Consider the following 16,580-nt stretch of genomic DNA (forward strand, 5'->3'; position numbering starts at 1 on the left):
TAAGTATGACTGACCAAGTTCAGTCTACAACAGTTTATGATAGCTTTTTTGCAACTAATTGCAGTAAAAAACTAGGGTATTTCAGCCCACTGATAACCCAAAACAAATGATCTAACCCGTAGGTAAAACAGTCAATACATATGCTATGTATTTACTTCAGTTTAAACTCCTGCAACCTCACTACCACGGACCAAAGATGCAGTCTGAAAACTGTAGACTGTGTATAACCAGCAACAATTTCAAGTCCAATAACAAAATGTATACATGTCATACATGTCCTAGAACTTCCCAGATAGCTGTTAGTACATGTGTCAAGCCATACATAGGCATAGAAGGACAAAACAGTGCATAACCAGCAAGTATAAGTGTCAACTAATTTGGTTGCAAGTTGCAGTCAACCAAAAATCAGCATAATAAGCTTTAAGAAGCTCCAAAATGTGTTCAAATCATGTCATACATTTGCTCCAGTGTGACAGAGTCAATACATGACTATGCGGGTAACTCTAGGCTTCCTGCCTTCAATGAGCCAAGTCATACATTGCATTTACAGTCTATATTTAGCCAAGAAGATGAACTTGCATTTGCTTCAGTTCCAAAACTTCAGCATTCAGTAATATTCAAAGCTCTCTTTGATCCTCTAAGAACTCAACATACATATGTCACCTCATGTAGATGACGAGTGCCCAAGGTAGTATGTAATGCTTCAGTGGAAAGTGATGCTTGTTGTCCACTATTTAATGACAGTTTCCAGCTTGTCAATGGCTTTCAAATCTGAGTGTTCTGAGCAAAAAATCTCAGCTCCAAGGCATTAGATCCAATGTATACATACTTTGACGCATTCTTGTGCTTTAATGATGCCTTCTGAGTGTAACACAAAGCTCCTGTATGTTAATAATAACTGAATGCATGCTGTCCATTCATTTTCATAGCAGTTTAGAACTGATTACAGGTCTGTGTTTGATTACTCGAGCTCATAATAGAGCTCCCACACAAGCATTTGCTTCTTGTACTCTTCAAGTACCTTCAAGAGTGAGCATTCATGCTTTATGGGTCTTGTTCATGTGCCCCATTTGATGTTTCACAAGTTGTAGTCCATTCTGCCCTACAGGCACAGTTCATGCAAAGTGAGCAGGGGTTGCTGCTGTACACGATGACTGATATGAGCCTATACAAGGCTTGCATAGGCTCAATAGGGCCTTTCAAATGCTCCAACAGGGTCACCAACAACCTCTTGATCAATGGCTAGTCTCCTTCAACAATGCATACCTTTGCGTGACCAAAAATGTAAAAATGACAATCAGTCCTCTTCTTTTTCCAGCCCTTCAGGCCAGTCTTGAAGTCATCTTCTGCAATGCTCTACTCCATAGAGCCCAGTCTTATGGATGCTCTGATACCATGTTCAAAGGTGAGAGAGAGAGACAGGGAAAAAAACCATATCCATAAGCCTTCAAGCTCTCATTGTGCTTTCTTCATTATGCAGAATAACACTAAACCACACAATACAATGTAAAGTAAACTAGACTGACTAACTCTAGTCAAGTCACTGACTAACTACTAACCCGACTTATTTAATGTAGTCACATGGAGACAGCTGTACACAGTAGCTGTCATGATGTCGGTTACACACCAAGACAAACTGACGGGTGGAGCTTGATTTCCAACAAGAGGTGCAGCGGGTACTGAACCTGGCTAGTAGAAATCAAATGGACCAGGAGAGAGCGCTAGAAGGAGACTTAACACTGAGCGAGCTTCTCATGAAGCGGCTACTCAATAACACGGCTGCAGAGCAAAGTGCCACGGCACTAGCGACAACACTGCTCGCAGGATTAGGAGCAAACCATGGCTCAAAGAGCCAGTCTAAAATCCCTATTGTTGCCAAGCAACTCGATAAGTACCAACCCCATGACAATCCATATAGCTTTGTTGAGTAGTTCGAGCAAGTCTGCGAAGCCAACGGCCTCAATGACCTAACTCAACGCTCTCAAGTGTTCGGGCTTTGCTTGGGCGACAAGGGTAGGACGTGGTATACGAGCTTAGATGCCGTAGAGCGAGCCAACTTCGATGGCCTCAAGGATCTCTTCATTAAGAGATTTTTCAAGCCCTGATACTCCGATAATCTACTAGTACGCTTGATGAATGTCAAGCAGAAAGAGGAGGACATTCACAATTACGTGACCCACGTGAGGAGTCTCTTTAAGAGAATCCCTATGGGTGAGCGACCGACTGAAAGAGCGGTTTCGACTGTATTCGTCAGCGGAATCCGATATGAGGAGTTGTATTAGGCCTTGGCAAGCAACTCGAGCTTGTAGTGAGATGCGCTAGCGAGGGTCTTTGAGGAAGCCATCCGAGTTGACGATCAGTTGAAGGAGCAAAGCTAAAGAAGCGCGAACCTAGAAGAGACCAACTTGCGAAGCTTAGAGAGAGCGTCAGCCTTGAGTGAGCGATGAGTCCAATCATCCTAGGATAAGGGGAAAACCACCGAGACAAACCAAGACTTAGCCGACGTTAAGATGGAACTAGCCAAGTTGCAAGACATGTTGAGATGACCAATGCGCCCACATGTCTAATGCATGTACTGTGGCGGAAACCACTTGCCAGTCGAGTGTCAAGACCCTAGGTCAAGACCTTGCGCTAACTGTGGTAGGTTCGGTCATGATGTCTCACATTGTAGATTGCCAAGAAGACTTCCATACTCACAACCATACGGCCAGCCTTACCTAGGGAATAGGCCGTAGCCATTTTTCGGAAGGGGAGCCCCATTGGCCCTCCCTGCGCCTAACGATGTTAAGCTGGCTGTTCCTAGGATGGAAATAAATCCTACGGGCATTCCTAGACCGCCTGGTCCTTACATAACCCATCCACCAAGTGACACTCCTGTCCACTATGTGGAAGAACCAAACGAGGAAGAAGCTTACATATGCCCTTACGTCTCTCATGACGATGAGGGCAACGCTGTCCTCATGGATTATCGCCCCGTGCCAGTGATGGCATTAGGAAGAGGACGAGGTAAAGACCTAGGAGAGTAGACGCAGGATCCAATCACCTGTTGGAATTGTGGTCACCCAGGTCATGTCTCATCATGCTGCCCTGAAAGGGAGCAGCAAAACACAGACGAGACTGACCAAAGATGTGCAGAGTGCGGAATCACTCATCTCTTCATTGATTGCCCAAGGCGGAAGCCATCTTCGAGCTCAGCCAATGTGCCATCTCTCCCATTGGGGCTATTTGGTGTCGAGAACCTCAATGGAGAGGCCACACCTATCCCATTGCGGGTCATGACCCTTGCCCAAATGAAGCAAGCCGGCATCTCTCTGCCAGGACCTAGCAATCTCGATGTAGCCTCGATAGGGAAGAAGAGCCGTAGACGGAGGAGAAAGAGATCGAAAGCTAAAATCGCACTAAAAACAGAGAGTGATACAACTCTGCCTACTGGAAAGAAGGTCTCTGACAACACAGAGACACAGACGTCAGCCCCTAAGATGGCCAAAAAGGGAAGCACTAAGGTAGGGGAATACCCGCATCCGAAGCGACAGTTAGAAGCCATAGAAAAGGTGAAGGAATGGGTGAAGGAAGCCCAAGACCATCTAAAAGAGCTGAGCCCATTATAGAGGACAAGATCGATGATCTCTCCAACATAAGTACGCCAACCTCATCTCCACAACCAAAGTCGAGAGAAGTAACTGCACCACAAGCAGTGCCGCTAAGGCCAAGCCTCGGCTCTACAGGGCCGCAATTCAGTCACAGCCACTGGTTAGGACGATCCAGGTTAGGGGAGAGACGAGCACCCAACAATCTCCTGACCACATTGGTGACTACCCTTGTAACACTTAGCTTGGGAGATCTGCTTAGGTAGCACCCCACCCTATGCAAGATCTTAAGCAGTGGGTTGAAGGTCACAAGAGCAGGTCACAGCAGACCCTCATGACCATGATGCAGAGACGCAAATACCGAGTTTGATGCTGCACTCTATGCCTAAATCCTTGTAGTCAATGCCTTCTGGGAAGGTTCCGAGATGCATGCGGTCTTACCGGTTTTAGCCCTAGGTGATACAATGAGGAAGGGAATCGTGGACAGGGGAGCGGGGGCTAATGTGCTTAGCCACGCAGTGCTTCAGACTTGGGGAAACCCACCTATTAAGACTGCTAGGTTTAATGTCACACTAGCAAATGGTATGAGAGTCAAGCCATTTGGGGTGCTTAAGAATTGGCCAGTGAAGATCGTAGGTGTCCAATTCTCCGTCGACTTCATAGTCATGAAGGAAGTGGACTACGACATCCTATTAGGCCAACCCTGGATGCGCAATGCTAGAGTCATCAAATATTGGGGTAACGGCTTGATCTTCCTTGGCAATAGGATGGACGCCGTGAGAGTAGAGATGGACACCTAGAAGACCTCACCAGTCGACTTAAATGCCATCTCTGCTATGCTCAAGGGTAATGCTCAGGTCAAGAAGTCCTATGGGCCCTTGACCAGGTATATCCCATGCCTAGAAGATGAGCGGGATTGGATGCATGTCCTTGCTACAATTGACCTGCCATTCTCTGATCACGAGGTGTATGAGCAAGCCATCAAAACAATCGGCAAGGCTAACGACACACCCTCCGTACCAGTCTGCATGATGGCAGGAAGTCTTCGTGGGAAACTGAAGCTAGTCAACTTCCAAGTCCCAACCAACAAAAAGTAACTCCAGGAGATACTGGAATACCTAACGGACAAGCTAGTTGCAATGTAGCTGCAGATTTCAAACCACTCTAGGATCTCTTAGATGAATCCCAAGTGGCAATGTAGCTGGCATCCAAGTGGCAATGGACCACAGTGCATGACTTAAACCTCATGTATAACTGGGCCCTAGTTCTTGACCAACGACTAGAGATATACTAATCCCTAGGAGACGACGAGCAGTCTGATGAAGAGAATTCTAACGATGAATACAAAGACTGCCAATCCTTCAGTGATAAAAGTGAGGGTGAGGTAGATACCATGGAATATTGTTGAGATGGCAAGCTCAACACATGCAGACATTGATGATGGACCGCCTTGTTAGATGGGTCCACACATTTACACTTAGCATGTCAGTGGTCATTATGACTCTCACATGGCCACTGACTCATTACTTATTATATTCAGGTTGTTACACCTATTTACAGCTGGCATAATTATAGCGCCAGTCGACTAGTGTAGTCGGTTATGCATTGTTTGACTTAGTAGGCCACTTTCCTTTTATGTTGTATCTTATCTATACTTTGTGTACATTGAAAAGAGAGTGGAAGAAGAAGAAGAAATCAGCAAGAAAACGTTTTGGCCTCCATCTCTCTTCTTGTCTCTTGAGTGAGCTTCTCCTTGTGCATTCTGTGTGTGTTCGGCGCAGCATCTTGAGCAACCCCATCCATCACGCGATTCTTGACATGGTATCAGAGCCGTGCCATTGAGAGAGGCTGATTTCGAAGGCTGAAGTGAAGGAGAAGAAACAAGGTTCGAGCAAGCAAGCCATGGGTAAGAAGCTCTCCCATCCTTCAACTCTTTCTCTTGGATAGTGCCTGTGGAGGCACCGAAAGCATGGCAGAGCAAAAATCTTAGATTGCAGTGAGATTTGGTGTGCGCAAAGAGCGCTGTGTATAGTGCAGATTAGCCCTTTAGGGATTTCCCGCAGTTATTTTGGGCATTTGAGGTCGTTTCAAGGCCCGTTTTAGCGCCGCAAGGTTGCGGACAGCAGTTTCAGGGTTCGCTGTGACTTCGACTGTATTGACCGAAAGTGGGTGCGCAGGTTACAGATTTCAGATCTGTAAGTTCAAAGGTGTTTACCAGTGAGTAAACACAAGGTTTATCTGCAAACAGGTTGCAGATTGTATGTATTGTTGAACAGACAGTGAAAAAGGTTGTCTGGTGTATTGCTGTGCACTATAGGTCCAGGGTTGCAGAAGATTTGCTTGCTGTTGGTATTAATTTTGTGATAATGGCAGAGAACAGTGGAAGCCCCATCATTGAGAAGCTCGACAAGAACAACTACCCTTCATGGAAGTTCCGTGTCACGAACTTCCTTATTGGAAAAGGCCTCTACGAGTTCATTTCAGGTGAAGAAAAGGGGCCGGAGATGAGTGATCCTCCAACTGCAGAAGAGACAAAGGCACGGAAAGAATGGAATGCAAAGGATAAAAAGGTCATGTATTGGTTGTCTACAGTAATTGACAATAATATACTGGGACACATTAGAAATGCAGAGAATTCATATGTAGCTTGGACCATACTTGAAAGTATGTTTTCTGTAAATACAAAGGCACGAAAGATTCAACTCAAGCAAGAGTTGAATACATTGAAGAAAGGGAAGATGTCTATCAATGAGTATGCATTGAAGGTAAGGAGCATTGCAGATGCATTGGCAGCAATTGATGCAATGCCCGATGATGATGATTTGGTGTCGTCTACCTTGGGTGGACTTAACAATGAAAAGGCTTGGAAGTCTTTTGTAACTTCCGTATATGTCAGAAAGCCATTTCCAGATTTCGATGAATTGGTCTCCCTTATGATCACTGAAGAGATCAACATGCACAGTGAGACATCTGAAAGAAGTGGTGAACATGTCCAAGCTTTCTACTCCAGTTCTGGAAGGGGACGTGGCAGGTTCTCTCCAAGAGGCCGTGGTACAGGACATGGTAGTGACAACCAGCAAAACAGATTGAATCAGCAATTTGGCGATATGCAGGTTTCAGAAGGTCGTGGTAACTTTAGAGGCAGGGGGAGCTTTAGAGGAAGAGATGGATGGCAGAACAGAGGTTCTAACAACTCTGGTATTGTGTGCCACTACTGTGGCAAAACAGGTCATATTGCAACCCAATGTTATGCTAAGAAAGATGATACCTGCAGTGGTAAGTTGCAGCAAGGAAACTATGCATCGTCTTCACGACAGAATGAAGACAAAAATGAACGTTTGTTCGTTATGTAGCATATGCTGAATGCTGTTACAGGAAAGGGAACACATGAAGATGTTTGGTATGTTGACTCAGGTGCATCCAATCATATGACCAACCATGCAGAATGGTTTGGAGAGATACAAGATTTGCAGAATGCAGGTTATGTGCAGACGGGTGATGACTCATGCCACCCAATTTCACACATTGGAAAAGTTCCCTTGTCCTTGCATGATGGTAAGACAAAGAGTCTTTCAGATGTATTACATGTGCCATCTATTACAAAGAACTTGGTGTCAGTCGGTCAAATGGTAGAGCAAGGGTTGCAAGTCAGATTTAATGCAAAGGGCTGCTTTGTAGAAGACTTCAATGATAAGTGCAGGTTGGTAGCAAAGGGAAGTAGAGTTGGATGTATGTTTACTCTGGATGCTGGAATTCCTACTATGAATGCTGCTATGTATGCCAAAGGAAAAGGTGTTGTTGCAGACATTGAAATTTGGCACAAACGCATTGGACATGCAAATGTACAGAGACTGAAATTAATGCAGTCCAAAGGATTGGTTACAGGTTTGCCTACATTTAAAGTTGCAGAATTTCAGAAGGTATGTGAAGCATGTCAATTTGGTAAGCAGGCAAGATAGCCCTTTTCACATGATAGAGATGTAAGCAGAAATATCCTTGATGTTGTGCATACAGACATTTGGGGGCCTACACAAAATGTATCTCTCGGAGGCAATTCATACTTTGTCACACTCATTGATGATTGTTCTAGAAAGCTGTGGGTATATTTTATGAAGGAAAAGAGTGAAGCTTTTGAGCACTTTAGAACTTTCAAGGCTGCAGTTGAAAGAGAAACCGGGTTGAAAGTAAAGTGCTTGAGGTCAGATGGAGGGGGAGAGTACCTCTCCAATGAGTTCAGTGATTTTCTGAGGTCTCATGGGATAAAGAGACGGTTCACATGCAGGTATACCCCACAACAAAATGGGGTTGCAGAAAGGAAAAACAGGCATATTGCAGAAGTTGCACGCGCCTTGATGGCTGAAAAGAATATGCCTAAGCATTTTTTGTCTGAGGCTGTTCATACTGTTGTTTATATTATGAACAGAACTCCCACAGCTGTAGTTCATGGTATGACCCCCGAAGAATGTTTTACAGGTAAGAAGCCTGATGTTTCACACTTGAAAGTATTTGGCTGCATTGCGTATGTTCATGTGCCAGATGAGTTGCGGAAAAAACTGGATCCAAAGGCTGAAAAGTGTGTCTTTATTGGATACTCTTTAGAGCAGAAAGGGTATCGCTGTCACAACCCTGTCACATGTAAGTTCAGAGTGAGCAGGGATGTCATCTTTGATGAAATGAGCAGTTGGTATGCATCTAGTGGTGATGCATTGGATGATGATGATGATCATGACACTCATGTGTAGGCTAAAAAGCAAGAATCACGGACTCTTGGTGGACCAGAGACATCATCTAGTAGTCCTTGGTCTGGGAGACTAAGGAGTACCTCTACATCTTCGCGTGCATCTAGTAGCACTATAGGTAAAGATAAAGGAAAGAATAAAGTGTCAGAAGGCATTGATGCAGTTCTTGATGGAGACTCCAGTGGCTCAGAGAGCTTGGATGATGAGCTTGGCATTCCTTCAGTGAGGACTCCAGGTGTGCAGAGAGCACGCGTTAATGCAAAGACTCCATTGAGTGATCCAGTGGTACGCAGGTCTAGTAGGGTGAGATACCCTGTTAAAAGATTTGGTTTTGAAGGTTATGCAGCTCACCATTATGCTTATATGGTGAAACTAGTTGAGGATGTTGAGCCCACATGTTTTGAGGAGGCTGTTGGTCATGCTCATTGGGATGCAGCAATGGATGAGGAAATGGCTGCATTAGAGGCCAATAAGACTTGGGATCTAGTATCATTGCCAAAGGGAAAGAAAGCTATTGGATGTAAGTGGGTTTATAAGATTAAGCACAGTGCAGATGGTTCTATTAGCAGGTACAAAGCTAGGCTGGTTGCAAAAGGCTATGCCCAGACATATGGCATAGATTATGATGAAATCTTCAGTCCAGTTGCTAGGATGACAACTGTCAAATGTGTGATTGCTTTGGCAGCAGCCAAAGGTTGGAGGTTGCAGCAAATGGATGTAAAGAATGCCTTCTTGCATGGTGATTTGTAGGAAGAAGTGTATATGGATCAGCCAGTAGGTTATGAAGATTTAGAGCATCCCACGTATGTGTGCAGGTTGAAGAAGGCACTCTATGGGCTCAAGCAAGCACCTAGAGCATGGTCTGACAAGATTAGAGAGTATCTTGTCAATATTGGCTTTTATGTTTCTGATGCTGATCACTCACTTTATGTGAGAAAGAGAGATGCAGGTTTGGTCATCATAGTCATCTATGTGGATGACTTGATTATTACAGGTGATAGTGATAGTGGAATTGCTGAAGTCAAGGGTTGTTTGAAGATGAAGTTTGAGATGAAGGATTTAGGTGAGCTAAGGTACTTCCTTGGCATTGAGGTGATCAGATGTGATGATGGTATATGGCTGTCCCAAAGACAGTATGGCTTGGATATGTTGTCCAAGTATGGTATGACTGCATGCAAACCACTTTCAGTCCCGTTGGAGCAGAACGTAAAGCTGAGTGCTGATGTTGGGGATGAGATAGAAGACCCTACTATGTTCAGGAGGATAGTGGGGAGTTTGATCTGCATGACCATTACAAGGCCAGACTTGAGCTACGCTGTTGGTCTTGTGAGTCAGTTTATGCAAGTACCTAGAAAGCCACATTTGGATGCAGTCAGATGCATATTGAGATATGTGAAGTCCACATTACATTACGGACTTTTCTATGAGGCAGGTACAGATGTACAGGTGTTTGGATACACAGATGCAGATTGGGCTGGTAGTATGTCTGATAGAAGATCTACCAGCGGATACATGTTCTCTCTTGGTAGTGCAGCAGTTGCTTGGAGCAGCAAAAAGCAATCTACAGTTGCTTTGTCAAGTACAGAGGCTGAGTATAGAGGTGCTGCTATTGCAGCATGTGAGGTAGTATGGCTGCAAAAGCTATTGGCTAATTTGGATGTGCAAGTGGAAGGTCCAGTTGTCATTTATTGTGACAACATGAGCAGTATACAGTTGGCTAGGAACCCTGTGTTCCATGCCAGGACAAAACATATTGAGGTACACTACCACTTTGTGAGAGAGAAGGTACTAGCAGGTGAGATTGACTTGGTGTATGTTAGCACACAGGATCAGATAGCTGATATCTTCACGAAGGCATTGGGTATAGAGAAGCTTCAAAAGTTTCGAAGCTTACTTGGAGTTGCAGAGATGCAGTTGAGCTTGAGGGGGAGTGTTGAGATGGCAAGCTCAACACATGCGGACATTGATGATGGACCGCCTTGTTAGATGGGTCCACACATTTACACTTAGCACATCAGTGGTCATTATGACTCTCACATGGCCACTGACTCATTACTTATTATATTCAGGTCGTTACACCTATTTACAGCTGGGATAGTTATAGCGCCAGTCGACTAGTGTAGTCGGTTATGTATTGTTTGACTTAGTAGGCCACTTTCCTTTTATGTTGTATCTATTCTATACTTTGTGTACATTGAAAAGAGAGTGGAAGAAGAAGAAGAAATCAGCAAGAAAACGTTTTGACCTCCATCTCTCTTCTTGTCTCTTGAGTGAGCTTCTCCTTGTGCATTCTGTGTGTGTTCGACGCAGCATCTTGAGCAACCCCCTCCACCACGCGTTTCTTGACAAAGATGACACTAAAGGACAAGAAATAGAGCAAATACGCATAGACTCCAAGCTGCAGAAAAAGAGTATCTTTAGGATGGAGCAAGGAGTCATGCACGTGGAATGTGATCGCGCCTGGCTGGAACACGTAGGAGCCATAGACCTTGAGCAAGCAGGCCTAGCTCAGCCAGGAACGACATCAGTACTTAGGACTGAATCACCGTCTGAACTGCGCCCACCAAGGGAGACCACCTCTTCTAGTGAAGACGGAGGGTTTGACTCCGAATCGAAGGTTAGTTCGGATGGTGATTCAGAAATCCCTAGGCCTCCCACAACCAGACGCACCAAGGGGGACCTACCCATCCACCTGAGGCGCAGACGATCAAGGCAGAAAAAGGCAAAACAACCCATGGATACATGAACGAAAGAACAGCGAAAACTGCAGGACCTCCCTAAATGATTTATGAAATTTAAAAAAGGGGATAGGGTAGTAGTTCTGTTAGGTGCCAAATGTCAAGCGCAGACAAGTGAACCAATCAAGGGACCAGCCAAGGTCAAGGAGGTGGACCTAGCCCGGGAAGGGGAAACACCCCGACCAGTCTTCACCGCTGATGACTTGACTAATGAAGAAGAAACGGGTCTTATCGCTCTCTTGCGAGAGTATATAGACGTGTTTGCCTGGTCCTTAGAGGAGCTAAAGGGGGTAGATCCAAGTGTCGTGACTCACAACATACCCATGACGCCAGATGCAACGCCGGTCAAGCAACGACCATACCCCATGAATCCAAAACACGCTCATGCTATCAAAGAAGAGATTGATAAGTTGATGAGAGTGGGATTCATTTACGAAATTAAGCACACAGACTGGGTTTTGCCCATAGTCATCGTGATGAAGAAGAATGGAAAAATCCGAGTGTGTGTCAATTACAAGAAGGTGAACGCTGCTACTAAGAGGGACAACTATCCGTTGTCGTACACCGAGCACATGCTTGAGAGAGTGGCAGGCAAGGAAGCCTATAGTTTTCTAGACGGCTTCTCAGGGTACAATCAGGTGCAAGTGCATCCTACAGATAGGCATAAGACTACCTTTGCCACTGAGTGGGGCATCTTTGCTTACATAGTCATGCCCTTCGGGTTGACTAATGCCCCTGCCACTTTCCAACACCTCATGTGCACCATCTTTAAGGACATGCTTCGCAAGGAGTTAGAAGTCTTTGTCGACGACCTCTGTGTCCACTCAACCTGGATCGAACACCTAGACAAACTCCGAGCAGTCTTCGAGCGGTGTCGCTTATATCGTCTCTCCTTGAACCCCTTAAAGTGCCAGTTTTGGGTGAAGTATGGATGCATCCTAGGGCATGTGGTGTCAAAGAATGGCATTGCCTATGACTTCTTGAAGGTCAGGGTTATTGTTGACCTTCCATCTCCAAACAACTACAAGGGAGTTCAATGCTTCCTAGGCCATACTGGATACTATCGGCGGTTTGTGCTGAATTATGCGTTGATCGCCATACCCTTGTATAAGCTGCTTATTGTCTTCGAATGAACCAAAGCATGCCAACGGGCATACGAAGAGTTGAAGAAGGCTCTAACCATAGCACCAATCCTACGAGCCCCAGATTGGACCATTACCTTCCATGTGCATATCGATGCTTCTAAGTTTGCTGTGGGGGCAGTGTTGTGCCAACCTAGTGAACACAATTTAGACTATCCAGTGAGCTTTGCTAGCAGACAACTCACTGAGACTGAAATGAACTACTCGACCACGGAAAGAGAGGGATTGAAGAAATTTCGGCATTATCTTTTGGCCATGCCCTTTACCTTCTTCGTGGACCATCAAGCCTTGCTCTATCTAGTAAACAAACCTTGCACTATAGGATGCATAGCTCAATGGCTCCTTCTGCTTTTAGAGTTCGACTTCTCCGTGGTGGTATGGAAGGGAAAACAGCATTACATGGCTGATCACATGTCACGCATTCCCACTGGAGAAGCCACTAGACAAGGTGTTGTCGATGAATTACCCGACGCCCATCTGTTTAACCTTTCCAGTGAGAGAGATCTATGTAAGGCTGATTTAACGCCCTATTGGGTAGATGACATAGTCCAAGTGCTTGAGCACGGACTGCCGGACCGGTCAATAGAAAAAGCCCGATTTAGGAGATTAATCCTTAAGATCCAGCCCTATCAACTAATTGCAAGTCAACTCTATAAGCTAGGGCAAGATGGATTGCTAGGTAGATGTGTTTGCGAGCATGAGATGCACGATGTGCTCTCAGAGGCACACGACGGCATTGCCGGAGGGCACTTTAGCGGAGACACAACAGCACCAAAAGTGTTGTAGTCTCAACTGTGGTGGACCATGCTTTTCCACGATGCATCACGATTTGTCAAGCACTGTGACGAGTGCCAGTGAACGAAGGTTCCAATTCGCAAGGATCAAATGAAACTAACCCCAGTTATCGCTTGACAACCCTTCAAAAAATGGGGAATCGATTTCATTGGACCCATCAGTCCTACGGTATAGTATTCGCAAGCCAAGTACATCATTGTGGCCACAGATACCTCACAAAATGGACAGAAGCAAGAGCAACACACAAAAACGATGCTAGAACGATTGTTAAGTTCTTATGGGAGCAAGTGATTTCACGATTCGGTTGCCCATCGAACTAGTCAGTGACCAAGGCACGCACTTCATCAATGAAGTGATCGCGCACCTTCTATCCACCTTCCTCATCATCCATCGCAAATCCTCACCATACTACTCTCAGGCAAACGGCCAGGCCAAATCAACGAATAAGATTCTTGTCAATGTCCTGATCAAGGTTGTCTCTGCTTCGCGCAGCGACTGGGACAACAAGCTGATGGCAGCTTTGTGGGCTTACCGCACAACTTATAAAATGGTTGTCGGTCAAACCCCCTTTAGGCTAACCTATGGAACATAAGTGATTCTACCATTAGAATTCTTCATTCCTAGCCTGAGAATAGAGCTACAAGAACTATGGGAAGGGAAGGAGGCATGGACACAACGTCTAGTTGAACTCGAACGCCTCTCGGAGACTCGTCTTCTAGCCACCCATGCACTGATCTGTGAGAAATCCCAACGCAAGAGTTGGTTTGACCAGCACATCAAGCAGCGCGAGTTTGAACAGGGTGACTTAGTGCTCCTCTACTCAGTTAAGGGGCATAAGCAAAAAGTGAAATTTAGAGGTCTTGGACCTTTTAAAGTTCGTGCGATCAGCCGAACACGCAATGTCAAACTTGAGACCCTAGACGGTGAAGGGATAGGCTTTTTCAATGGCAGTCGTGTCAAGAAGTACTACCCTCCTACGCACCCTTTGCATGAGCCACCAATGTTAGAACCACCTGTCAAAGTACGAGTAGCCACAATCACTGAAATCAACGATGAGGATGAGGAAGCCATAGAACCTGCATACCTCCGTATTATGGTCATAACAAAACAAACATGTGCTTTCAATGCCTTGATCGACGAGGGAGCAAACTTCAATGTCTTAACCCATGATCATTGGACTCAACTTGGCAAACCACAACTTCAACCCACCACTGCCAAATTAAGCCCATATGGGGCTCATTCCTATGCATTACTCGGCAAGTGCAAAGCAGCCATTTCTATCAAGTCTGAGACTGTTCCAATGATTTTTTACGTGTTGCCAAATGCTAAAAACGTAGGCACAGAGTCACTGCTGGGGCGAACTTTCAAAAAGCAAACCCACTGAAATGTTGATTACGTGTCGCAGCGCATCCACCTCGCAATAGGCAACGTTCGCATTGTTACAGCTTTCCACAAGGGCTGCGCGACCTCAACCTGGGCCACAAAGCCACCAATAGAAACATATGTAGTCAAGTCTAAGGAGGGGGTAGTGCGCGGCCGCCACTCCCCGAATTTCATAGATCGTAACCCATAGTAGCCAAAGCTAAGGCCCCACAGCCTCTCCTTCAATGGATGCCCAAACAGTCTCAACAGCCGCCTAGGAGTCAACGCTCCTACCCTCATAAGACCAGAAACTCTACACCTAGGAGGCCCAAATGCAGTTACAGGAATAGATGCATAATCAGTCAAAGATGGGTTCCCAAACCCCTCTTGAACGCTCAAGGCTACTATGAGGGAAATGCTTGGATATGGATACCTAAGGCCTACACAGCCAAAGGCACCACTCGTATGCCAGCCTCAAGCTTGGTCATCCCAAAAATCAAAACCTCAAAACCACAAGCCACAGAGCTTCCCTAACACCCGCAACCATCAAGCTCATCCACGCGTGAACCCAAGAGAGTCGCCCAAGCCTATCGACCCATGCGATAGCCACCGTCACAAGAGTCATCACCCGCCAGAGTTGATCCGACTTTCCAAATCCATCCTGAAAGCAGTAGGCCGTCACTCAAGGCTGCTGCTAACCTAGCCATAGTCCCAGCGACGCAATTGCAACCTCAAGAACACTCACAACTGCAACTTTTCGTAGCCAGAGGCTCAAGTTCTACCAAACCCCAACCACCCGCAGGCCTTAGATCCTCTTACCAGAGGAAATCCTTTCTCACACTAGCAGCTGATCTAGTTGAAGAAACAGGGATTGACGTGGTGGCTTGCATTAAGCGGCTGGACACTACTTTTGTCTCGCTAGCTCTAAGCTACGATCACCTGGACTTAGGCCTATTGGACGAATCCTTCGTAACCAAATTTCAAATGATGCCTTGTTCTTGGGAAACATTTGAATTCGTGTTCGCAAAAGCCGCTACCTCCGCTGCTGAATTGCTCATCACTAAGATCTCCAAAGAATAAGCAATCAAACAATGCCTCATCACGTCATATGATCGGCGAACCACTTCTGCCATCACTGACCAAGAAGTTGCAGAGCTATCATGACTTGCTGAGACAGAATCCCAGTTCTTAAGGCATTGGTACACTCTTAAGTTGCAATGGGAAGTTGAAGGATGCCGAATAATGACCAACGCTGAGCAGCGCCGCACTATCAAAACAGCAGAATACGACCCCACATATGTCGTGCCCACCTCATATCGAGTGTTAACCACTCTTCAGGGCCATCCCATAGAAGAACACATCAAAGGACACCCCTACCTCGACTGCTTGTTGACCGAAGAGGAGTTACACATTGCTAGCCAGGTCAACTCTAGTGACTTTCTAACAAATGTTCTCACATACATCACACAAGTGGGGATTAAACCCTCTGATTTGGACCACAACTCTCACTTAGAGTACAACCCCCAATTCTATATTTGGCTCCTTCACAAGTAAATACCACACCGCCATGCCAAACACCCTCACCTTTCTAACGCTAAATCCTAGGAAGGATTCTTCTTAGGTGGAAGGGGAGGGGGAATTACTGAAATACATAAGCATATATTATGAAGTAAAGGGCGAAAAGTCAAAGTCTGAAAATGAGAATCTACATTGGATCTTAACGAATTCATTCAAAAGCATAGAGTTTTTATTTTTCAGCAAATTATTATGTCGCAAGCACTAATGAAAATTACTGTTTATGACAGAAACAAAAGATGTCGCAGCAAGACTGCCACACCAACCCCCATTCATAGATGAGGAAAGAGAGCAATATCGCATCCACCTAGAAAATTGCACCTTCGGCAAGCTTAAGTTTCAAACAGTCTGCAACATAGAAGTTGTGGTGGCTAGGGAGGAAGCAGCTAGGAGGGTGGTCGAGCAATGTAACCTCAGCAAATACCTTGAAAAATTCTCACAAGAGCCGGACCACCTGAAGTGTGTAGAGTTCCTTAGATTATACGACCCAGACCAAGAATGCGACATAGTGATGGTGGGTAGAGGAGAAAGTGCCAAGCAGGTGCAGGTCCATCTAGACCCAGCCTTGGTGGAGAAGGCATTGGGGTTGGAGCCAAGGATGGAGAGAAAAAAGAAGAGGGATGTCTATGCGATGCTGAAAAT

This window comes from Lygodium microphyllum, chromosome 4 (assembly GCF_053477565.2).
Source record: "Lygodium microphyllum isolate KBCC chromosome 4, Lygodium_microphyllum_v1.1.10, whole genome shotgun sequence".
NCBI classification, from domain to species: domain Eukaryota; kingdom Viridiplantae; phylum Streptophyta; class Polypodiopsida; order Schizaeales; family Lygodiaceae; genus Lygodium; species Lygodium microphyllum.